This window comes from Apodemus sylvaticus, chromosome 2 (genome assembly GCF_947179515.1).
Source record: "Apodemus sylvaticus chromosome 2, mApoSyl1.1, whole genome shotgun sequence".
In the NCBI taxonomy this organism is placed as follows: Eukaryota; Metazoa; Chordata; class Mammalia; order Rodentia; family Muridae; genus Apodemus; species Apodemus sylvaticus.
The window spans coordinates 149,635,039-149,645,705 of NC_067473.1; positions in this window are offsets into that span (position 1 = coordinate 149,635,039).

Genomic DNA, 10,667 nt, shown 5'->3' on the forward strand with positions numbered 1-10,667 from the left:
AGGCAGAGGCAGGAGGATTTCTGATTTCCAGGACAGCCTGGTCTACAGAGTGAGTTCCAGGACAGCCAGGGCTACACAGAGAAACCCTGCCCCGCCCCCAAAAAATGACTAGCAGAGCTGGGGGGGTGCCCCATCCCCAGCTTTAATCCCGGCACTTGGGAGACAGAAACAAGAAGATCTCTGAGTTCAAGGCCAGCCTGGTCTACAGAGTGAGTCCCAAGACAGACAAAGCTACACAGAGAAACTCTGGGGGGATTGGGAGGGAAGGAAAAATTTTTGAGTAATGGAGAAACTACTAAAGAATTTGCCTTTGTTAAGCAGGTCTAATCTATTTTCAGGAAAGTCCTAAAATGATAGAAAATGTTTGCTTATAAAACTACAGCAGTAATGAGAACAAGAGGAAGATAATCATCAAAAGAGATCTCAGCAAGAACTGACTCAGATTTCTGAGATTGAGGCTAGCCTAGTCCAACAGGTGAGTTAGTTCCAGGACAGCTGGGGCTACACAGAGAAACCCTATCTTGAAAAACAAACAAACAGAGGCTAGAGAGATGGCTCAGCGGTTGAGAGCACTGACTGCTCTTCCAAAGGTCCTGAGTTCAAATGCCAGCAACCACATGGTGGCTCACAACCATCCGTAATGAAATCTGATGCCTTCTTCTGGGGTGTCTGAAGTCAGCTATGGTGTACTTACATAATAAATAAATAATTTTAAAAAAAAGAAAAGCAAACAAATAGACTAACTCCCAGGCTAGGAAGGTGGTTGGGTGGGCATTCTGTCAGTACAGAAGCAGGTACATCTTTTGCCACTCACATACAGGGTTAAGGAAAAGAAAGATCTGTTTTGGTTTCAGGCCAAAAAGTGCTTAATGAAACAAAGGCTAGTGTCTTAGTCAGGGTTTCTATTCCTGCACAAACATGACCAAGAAGCAAGTTGGGGAGGAAAGGATTTATTCAGCTTACACTTCCACGTTGCTGTTCATCACCAAAAGGAAGTCAGGACTGGAACTCGAGCAGGTCAGGAAGCAGGAGCTGTTGCAGAGGCCCTGGAGGGATGTTACTTACTGGCTTGCTTCCCCTGGCTTGCTCAAATTGCTTCTTATAGAACCCAAGACTGCCAGCCCAGAAATGGTACCACTTACAAGGGGCCCTCCCGCCTTGGTCACTAATTGAGAAAATGCCCCACATCTGGATCTCATTGATGCACTTCCTGAAATGAAGCTCCTTTCTCTGTGATAACTCCCGCCTGTGACAAGTTGCCACACAAAGCTAGGCAGTACAGCTGGGAATGAAGCATGCTGGGAAAGCCATGACATGAATAACCAAAGCTATGTGGGACATTCCCTTTGTGTACACATGGGCTATTTTCACCAGCTGCTCTATAGAACCAGCCAGAACTTAGCCTCCAGTGAAAGCTCTGAGGCATAACTGGAGATGCTTCTGGCTTTGGGGATCCAATGGTAGAGCAGCTCTCTAGCTCTAACGTACATAAAGCTTCACTGCTGATACAGGAGTGCAGGCACGTTTCCAGTTAGAGCTATTTCCCTAGTCTGAAGTAACTGGCTGGCACAAATGGAAGGATATGAGTGGCTTACCTAACCCTGTCCATTAACTGGATTCATCAGTATGTGCACAACAGTCCACTAAGGAACATCATACTATGTATCTTCTTTTTTTTAAGATTTATTTATTTATATGAATACACTGTAGCTGTCTTCAGATACACCAGAAGAGATCGCATTACAGATGGTTAAAAGCTACCAAATAGTTGCTAGAAATTGAACTCAGGACCTCTGGAAGAGCAGTCGGTGCTCTTAACTGCTGAGCCATCTCTCCAGCCCCATACTATATATTTTCAAGTCTGTGTATCATATATTAGAAAACAAATATCTAGGGGGCTGGAGTGATGGCACTGACTGCTCTTCCAGAGGTCCTGAGTTCAAATTCCAGCAACCACATGGTGGCTCACAACCATCCATAACAACATCTGACTCCCTCTTCTGGGGTGTCTGAAGACAGCTACAGTGTACTTACATACAATAAATAAATAAATCTTTTAAAAAAGAAAAGAAAAATATCTTTTAAAAATTTAAATGAAGGGGGCAGTTAGTGACTCAGTCATGCCTGAAAACCTGAGTTTACTTCCTAGAACTCCCAGGGTAGAAGGAGAGGACCAACTCCCCAAAGTTGCCCTCTGACCCGCCATATACCATGTGGCGTGCATATACACACCAAATAAAAATGTAACCTAAGTTTTTAAAAATGAAAACCATCACCGGGCAGTGGTGGCGCACACCTGTAATCCCAGCACGCTGGGAGGCAGAGGCAGGCGGATTTCTGAGTTCGAGGCCAGCCTGGTCTACAAAGTGAGCTCCAGGACAGCCAGGGCTATACAGAGAAACCCTGTCTCAGAAAAAAAAATAAATAAAATAAAAAAAAAAAAAAAGAAAACCATCAAGTTCAAGGCCAGCCTGGTCTACAGAGTGAGTTCCAGGGGAGCCAGGGCTACACAGAGAAACCCTGTCTCAAAAAAACAAACCAAAAAAAAAAAAAAGGAAAAAGGAGAAAAATGAAAACCAGAAAACCATCTAAGATACATTCTCTTTGGAACTGAAGAATCAAACAGCACCTGACTCCTAAGTGAGCAACAGGCTAAAGAGAAAGAAAAAAGAAGAATTTGTAAATATTTTTTAATTGAATGACTATTAGAATTAGAGACTCCTGTTAAGACAATGCTTAGAGGAAAAGCATTGTGGTGCTTAATGTGTATCTCAGATCAGGAGAAATTTCAAAATGGTCTAAACTCCCAAAGAAACTAGAAAAGGCCAGGCGTGGTAAAGACTTTGCCCATTTCAAAAGAAAAGGCACGCTTAACACAAAGCAAAGAGAAGACAATAAAGGTAGGAGCATAAAATTAATGAACTAGCAGATGGACGAACAGAAAATACAGAACTACAATGGAGACAGGAATGAGAAAGAAGCACTGCATGTCCGGCAGTTATTAAGGGGATATAGGAAGTTTAGCCTCAAGTTCACAGCTTAGGTAAGACTTTCTGTTAAAGGCATATACTAACAAATCAATCAAAATACCTTAAATAGCCGGGCAGTAATGGCGTGTACCTTTAATCCCAGCACTTGCGAGGCAGAGGCAGGCAGATTTCTGAGTTTGAGGCCAGCCTGGTCTACAGAGTGAGTTCCAGGACAGCCAGGGCTACACAGAGAAACCCTATCTCAGGGGGGGGGGGGGGAGGACCCAAAACCTTAAATAGCCATCTCTTTTTTAAAAATACACCAACTGGTGCTGGAGAGAGAACTTAGCAGTTAAGACTACTTGTTCCTCTTGCAGAGGACCAAAGTTTATTTCCCAGGACCCACACTGTAGTTCAAAACCATTTGTACTGGCTGGTTTTGTGTGTCAACTTGACACAGGCTGGAGTTATCACAGAGAAAGGAGCTTCAGTTGGGGAAGTGCCTCCATGAGATCCAGCTGTGGGGCATTTTCTCAATTAGTGATCAAGTGGGGAGGGCCCCTTGTGGGTGGTACCACCTTTGGGCTGGTGCTCTTGGGTTCTATAAGAGAGCAGGCTGAGCAAGCCAGAGGAAGCAAGCCAGTAAGAAACATCCCACCATGGCCTCTGCATCAGCTCCTGCTTCCTGACCTGCTTGAGTTCCAGTCCTGACTTCCTTTAGTGATGAACTGCAACATGGAAGTGTAAGCTCAATAAACCCTTTCCTCCCCAACTTGCTTCTTGGTCATGATGTTTGTGCAGGAATAGAAACCCTGACTAAGACACCATCTGTGAGACTGTCACAGGGACTCCAATGCCCCTTCTGATTTCCATGGGCTCTAAGAATGCATGTGGTAGACATACATATATGCAAGAAAAAATGTAAAATGAACAAATATAACAACAAATATTAGTGCATTTACTTATTTTGCATGCATTTGGGGATTCAAATGCTGACTTGCACAGATGGAAGTCAGAAGGCGCTGTTCTAGATTTCCATCCCGCTCCAGAGAGTGGACTCAGGTCCTTCACTGTTAGTAACACCCCTACTTGCTGAGGCTTCTTGACAACCCTTGAGTAGCTATCTCAGTAGCCCTACTGAATTGGATTTGTAGCTGATAACATTTTTTAAAAAAAATATTTATTTATTATATGTAAGTACACTGTAGCTATCTTTAGATGCCAGAAGAGGGAGTCAGATCTCCTTACGGATGGTTGTGAGCCACCATGTGGATGCTGGGATTTGAACTCATGACCTTTGGAAGAGCAGTCAGTGCTCCTACCCGCTGAACCATCTCTCCAGCCCAGCTGATAACATTTTTTTAAAGAAAAGTCATGGCCTAGATGCTGCAAGTACTACCAACCATTTAAGAATGATGCAATATGGCCTGGAGAGATGGCTTAGCTGTTCAAAGCATTTGCTGCTCCTTCAGAAGACCTGGAGTTGATTTCCAGCATCCACATGGTAGCTCACAACCATCTCTAACTCAAGGGATCTGACAGCCTCTTCTGGCTTCCTTGGGCGCCAGGCATGAACTTGGTACACAGGCATGCTTGCGGGGAAACACCCATACACACATTAAAAAGGGTTTTTGTTTTATGTTAAAGATACATGTTGGGGGTGCTTTTAATCTCAGTCCGTAGGTCTGTTACACAGAGGAACCCTGCCCTGTCTTGAAAAACAAAAAAGAAAGATACAAATCTACACAGAATCTCCCAAGAAGAATCCCTTCCTAATCCATTTGTGAGATCAGTATGACGCAGTAACAAAGACCACAACGACATCACAAGGAAACTATATGAATATCTCTCAAACATAAAGCATATATCTAGTTGTTAAGAATAGTAACTTGAAGCTGGGCGGTGGTGGCGCACGCCTGTAATCCCAGCACTCTGGGAGGCAGAGGCAGGCAGATTTCTGAGTTCGAGGCCAGCCTGGTCTACAAAGTGAGTTCCAGGACAACCAGGGCTACACAGAGAAACCCTGTCTCAAAAAACCATAAAACAAAAGAATAGTAACTTGGGAGCTTAAGAGCACATGCTGCTCCCCTGAAGACCTGAGTCCCATTCCTAGCAGCACCCACATCAGGCAACTCACAACTGCCTGTAACCCCAGCTCCGGGGTGTGTGTGTGTGTGTGTGTGTGTGTGTGTGTGTGTGTGAATCTGACACCTCTGACCTCTGTGGGCCCTGCATTCATGTGCACGTACACTCCCATACACACAATTCAAAGTAATAAAAATAGCCCAGTGGTGGTGCAAGCCTTTAATCAATGCCCCTCAGGGGGCCAAGGCAGGCTGGAATCTTTGTAAGTTCAAGGCTAGCCTGGTCTATAGAATGAGTTGCAGAATACCCAAAGCTAAACAGAAACCCTGTCTCAAGAGAGAGAGAGAAGGGGGAGGAGGAAGAGGAGGAAGAAGAGGAAGAGGAGGGAGGAGGAAGAGGAGGAGGAGAGGGAGGGAGGGAAGGATGGAGGGAGGAAGGAAGGAAGGAAGAATTATATTTTTAACATATAGTAAGTTGAAAACAGCAATCTTACAGATGTGATCCCCACCCACAATGCCAGCACTTTTTAGGCAGAGCTAGGAAGATCCTGGCCTTGTCTATGTAACAAGAACTTCTCAATAAAAACCCAAAGGAGCACAGCAATCTCTACAGCATAATAATGTGTCATGGTGAAGTAACTGAGGTCTGCCCTGGAAATGTAAGGGAGCTTTGCCAGTGAGAAAGCAGTGAGGTGTGGGTGGAGAGGAGGCTAAGGAGTGGATGGCTCAGCAGTTAAGCACACCTGCTGCTCTCACAGAGAGCCCAGGTTCAGTTCAAAGCACCCACACGGCAGCGCACAACCGTCCACTAAGTCCAGCTACAGGAGACCTGAACCTCTCCTGGCATCGCGGGCACCAGGCATGCACACAGTGCACAAATATATATGCAGACAAATCAGTAATACACACAATATAAACCACAGGACAAAAAAGAGTAGGACTGGGGATAAAGGTCAGTGGGTAGAGTTTTGTGTGTGTGAGACCAAGGGTGTGGTCACCACCTTGAAAGAGAAAGAAGGAAGGAAGGAAGGGAAGGAGGGAGGGAGAGAGGGACGGAAGGGAGGTGAATTCTATGGGAGATGACAGACAAACTGTCTCTGTGATCTGGTGAAGCAGGCAGGATAAGGGGGGAAGGATTATTACAAAGAGAACCTTAGGGAGTTCACCCAGGAGCAATGTAACAGCTGAAAAGGAGAAAGAAAAGAAAGGTGGGAAAGAGCCCCAGGCATCCTTCTGGCTTGGGGTTGATAAGCATAAGCCTTGTCCGAAAGGTAAGGCAGGCAGCTCTGTGGAGAGAGTACTAAACCACAGCACAAGCTCAGAGGCCTCAAATTCACTTGCAGGTTCTGAAAAGCTAGAGATTCACCGATGGGCAGATCAGGGAGAGTAGCCCAATCTTGACAATGTATATGACTTGGAAGACAGTGGCCAGGCTCCACCTTGAAAAGAAACCTATTGTTTAAATCTGGGTAATTGTGGAGTCCAGAAAACAATAAATACACAAATCAGGAAGCCTGAATTTAACCTCCCACAGCCCCAGGAGGTGGTTTGGTGAGCAGGATGACCAAATGCTTCCAAGTCACAAAAGGCAGGTGTGTGAAGTTAGGTCAGTGAGTGAAGTGACTGGGAAAGGTAGTTCCGCCCTAGGTAACCAGGAGCAGCGCTCAGTTGAGAGTGAGGTCTGCTCACCCTGAACCTGAGGTCAGCAGGCACCATCACCCTCAGAAGCCACCTAACACGTATTCGAGCATTCGATGCTGTGGGGGGGGGGGCGGGGGGGGGTCCAAGCACTGTGGGCCCCTGAGGACTGTTTAAGACCCACAGCTGCATCTAGCAAGGTGGTTGATACTTAGCAGGTTTTGCAGATATGAAGCCAGGCCTGTACAGATCTTCATGCTGTCTTTACTGCCCGGTCTCGCAACACACCTGAGAGGCACTGTGTAGTCGCAACACACCTGAGAGGCACTGTGTAGTCACAACACACCTGAGAGGCACTGTGTAGCTAGAGAATTAGCCACACCATAGGCCGTATGAGCCAGGAGCTCTTGGGAGAATAGGAGAACCTACTCAGCCCACACACAAAGGTACAGCTAGTGTCGCTCCGTTATTAAAGAAAGGAGACTACCAAAATACAAACAGCTCTCCTGGTCACTGGACACTTCTCCAAACAGGCATAAACTATAAGAAAGACAAGAGCCCTGAGAGTCAAAAAAGGGTTAAAAAATAAAACCCCAGATTGACCCCAATTAAAGATAGTGGGTGATTGTAATGCTTGGCTTACGTCACAAAGATGGTCATTTCACTATTCCACTTATACCAAGTATCCAAATGCCCAAGATATACAGGAACCACATCACTCAAACCGCAGCACTTCACGCGCCCGTGAACTGACAGGATTATTATTGTGAAAATGGCTACCCCACCAAAAGCTATCCATAGATTCAGTGCAATCCACATCAAAATTCCAATGCACTTCTCCACAGAAATTGAAAACAATTCTAAATTTCATATGAGAATGCAAAAGACTCAGGAGAAGCAAAGCAATCCGAAGTTTAAAAAAAAAAAATTAGCAGCCTCTGAGCTGGGCACGGTGGCACATATCTTTAATCCCAGTATGGGGAGGGAAAAGGTGGCCCTCTGTGCCCTCAAGGACAGTCTATCTACAAAAGGCATTTCCAGGGCTGTTACACAGAGAAACCCTGTCTAGAAAAAAAACACCCCCGACCCAAAACATTAACAACCTGGAGGTGTGCCCTCTGACCTCCACTTGCCTCCCATGACACATATGCACCTCCCCACACATGTACACAGTCATGCATATGAAACAGGGTTTCTCTGTGTAGCCTGGAAAATGTGATTTTTAATAATTAAATGGCCGTGTGGCATGTCTCATGCCTATAGCCCTGGCTATTCAGGAGACTGAGACAGGAGGGTCATTTGAGTGAATCAGAGTGTCTGCTCTGCACTACATTCTACATCAATATCGTGACCTCCCTGGAGGGAGTGGGGACAGGTCAGGAAAATTAATAAAATCAAAACTCTGAAGAAAGAAATTGAGGCAGAAGTACAAAAGGGAAAGACTCCCTATGCTCATTTGCAAAAGAATCAATATTGTGAAAATCCTACCAAAAGTCATCTACAGGCTTAATACGATCCTAGTCAGGACTCCACAGAAAAACGAAACAAAATAAAACTGTGCCCTTCCCAGCCTTGAGTAGGCAGAACAGACCTTGAGCAAGGTGGAGCCAGCCAGCTAGGTGGCACGTGCAACTTCCTACAGGACTTAGAAGAATAGACTGCCCACTGACTTGCTTTGCAACAGAATCCAGCTGAAACAAAGGATGGGGCTGTGAGCTTTCCCTATAAAACACACGGCTGAGTATTAAACTTGGGAGACTTGATCAGAACCTTGTCTTAGCTTCATCCTCCTCTCGCCCCTCCCACCCCCATGCCCTCCTTTTCATTTCCAGCCCCTTTCAGGTAAATCCAGTTTGTCCATGGCCACTGTTTACTGATGCAGCCAGCGAGAGGGCTCAGTTGGTAACTGAGTACAGCAGGAGCAGGAGGACCTGGGTTCCATTGAAAGGATAGAAAATACAGCCTAACACTCTAATGACCCCAAGAAGTCAGAAGTTTAAAATGTTATCTCTCTCCAAAGAAGCTCTAACTCCAGCCTTCTAAGAAGCCCCAAACACTTCATATTCCAGAGCCTGCTCTTTGTTAGAAACTAGGTAAAAGGTCGCATTCCAGAGCCCGCCCTTTGTTAAGAGCTGGGCAAAAAGGCCTTGAATCCTGGCCCCATAAGGTAAATGGAAATGAGCTAATTATCTGCTTATCTTGCTTCTGTAAACTGCTTAGGCCATTACCCCCACCCAGGAGTTCACGCAGCTATAGAGGCTGCTGTGTACATAAATAAAAATAATTGCTTTAATAAATTGGTTGCTTTAATTAATTTGGCCAAGATGATTTGAGTCAGTGGTCTTTCTCCTTCCATCTTTGGAAATAACACTTTCCCAGCAGAATTGGAGGAGGGCCCTTCTAAGAGGTTACATGTGTGTGTGTGTTTGTGTGTGTGTTTCCTGTATTCTCAGTTGTATTGCAGATGTCTCTGTCTAGCTAGGTCTGCGCCTACCCTACATACTCTTAACCATTAAAAATATGCATATCAGCTAGGCTGCACACACACGTTTAATCCCTGGGCCTCTTTTTTTTTTTTTTTTTTTTAATTTGACGTCAGCCTGATTTACAAAGTGAGTTCTAGGACAGCCAGAACTTCACAGGGAAGCACTTTCTCGGTTGTTTTTTTGATTTTTCGAGACAAGGTTTCTCTGTGCAGCCCTGGCTGCCCTGGAACTCATTCTGTAGACCAGGCTGGTCTCGAACTCACAAATCTGCCTGCCTCTGCCTCCTAAGTGCTGGGATTACAGGCGTGCACAGCCACAGCCGGGCTAGGGAAGCCCTTTCTCAAACAACAAATAAATGTGCAATTCTGTAGGCATTAGTTTTCTGCCTTGACTAGTTAATCCTTTTTATTTTGGTGTAAATTTTTTAATTGTCAATTCTTATCTCTACTCTCAAACTGATGAAAAAAAAACTTTTTAAAATTTATTTTTATTTTTATTTTTTATTTATTTATTTTTTTTCTATACAAGGTGTCTCCTGGCTATCCTGGAACTCTGTAGACCAGGCTGGCCTCAACTCAGAAATCCACCTACCTCTGCCTCCCAAGTGCTGGGATTAAAGGCTTGCACCATCACAGTCTGGCTTGATGACATTTTTTATTGCTTTAAATCTACCTATTGACTTAGAATGGTCACATTGATATTAACTAACAATTCATGAACACTTAGTCTTGTTGTTTTTCTTCTGTTTTCTTTCGAGCCAGGGTCTCTCTCTACATAGCCCTGGCTGTCCTGGAGCTCACTTTGTAGACCAGGCTGTCTTGAACTCACAGAAATACTCCTTCCTCTGCCTCCCAAATGCTGGAATCAAAGGCACGCGCTGCACTTAAGTATAATTTAATTTTTCTCAGCAATGTTGGTCATCTATGGGGATTTTTTTTTTCTATTTTGGCATACAAAAGTTATTTGTATTTGAGTATATTAGTATGTGGAAATTTAGGTAGTTATGGTATATTGAATTTGTATCAGGTGACCTTATTTGTTCAGATATTTTATGTACAGATTATTTTAGATTTTTGTTTTTTAAAGGATTTACTTGGTTTATGTGTATGGATGTTTTGCGAGTGTCCTGGAACTGGAGTTATAGAGGTAGTGAGCCATCATGTTGGTCCTGGAACCAAATCTGAGTTCTCTGCTGGAACAGCTAGTGTTCTTAGACTAAGCCAGCTTACCAGCCCAGAGAGTTTTAGTTTTTGAGATAGGATGTTACCACATGTATTTGAGAAGGTTCAGTAAAGAAGGGGTAAGGGTTTTGTTTTTGTTTTTGGACAGCAGAAAGAAAATATCCAGAGGCATCTGGAAGAGTCCAGAGCTGAGAGAAGAGAAAGCAGACAGGACATGGCCAGGGTTAGGGAAGTGGGAAGACAGGAGAGAATAGTGGAGGATCATGGAGAGAGAGATGAGGGTGGACAAATTATGCAGATTATAGCATA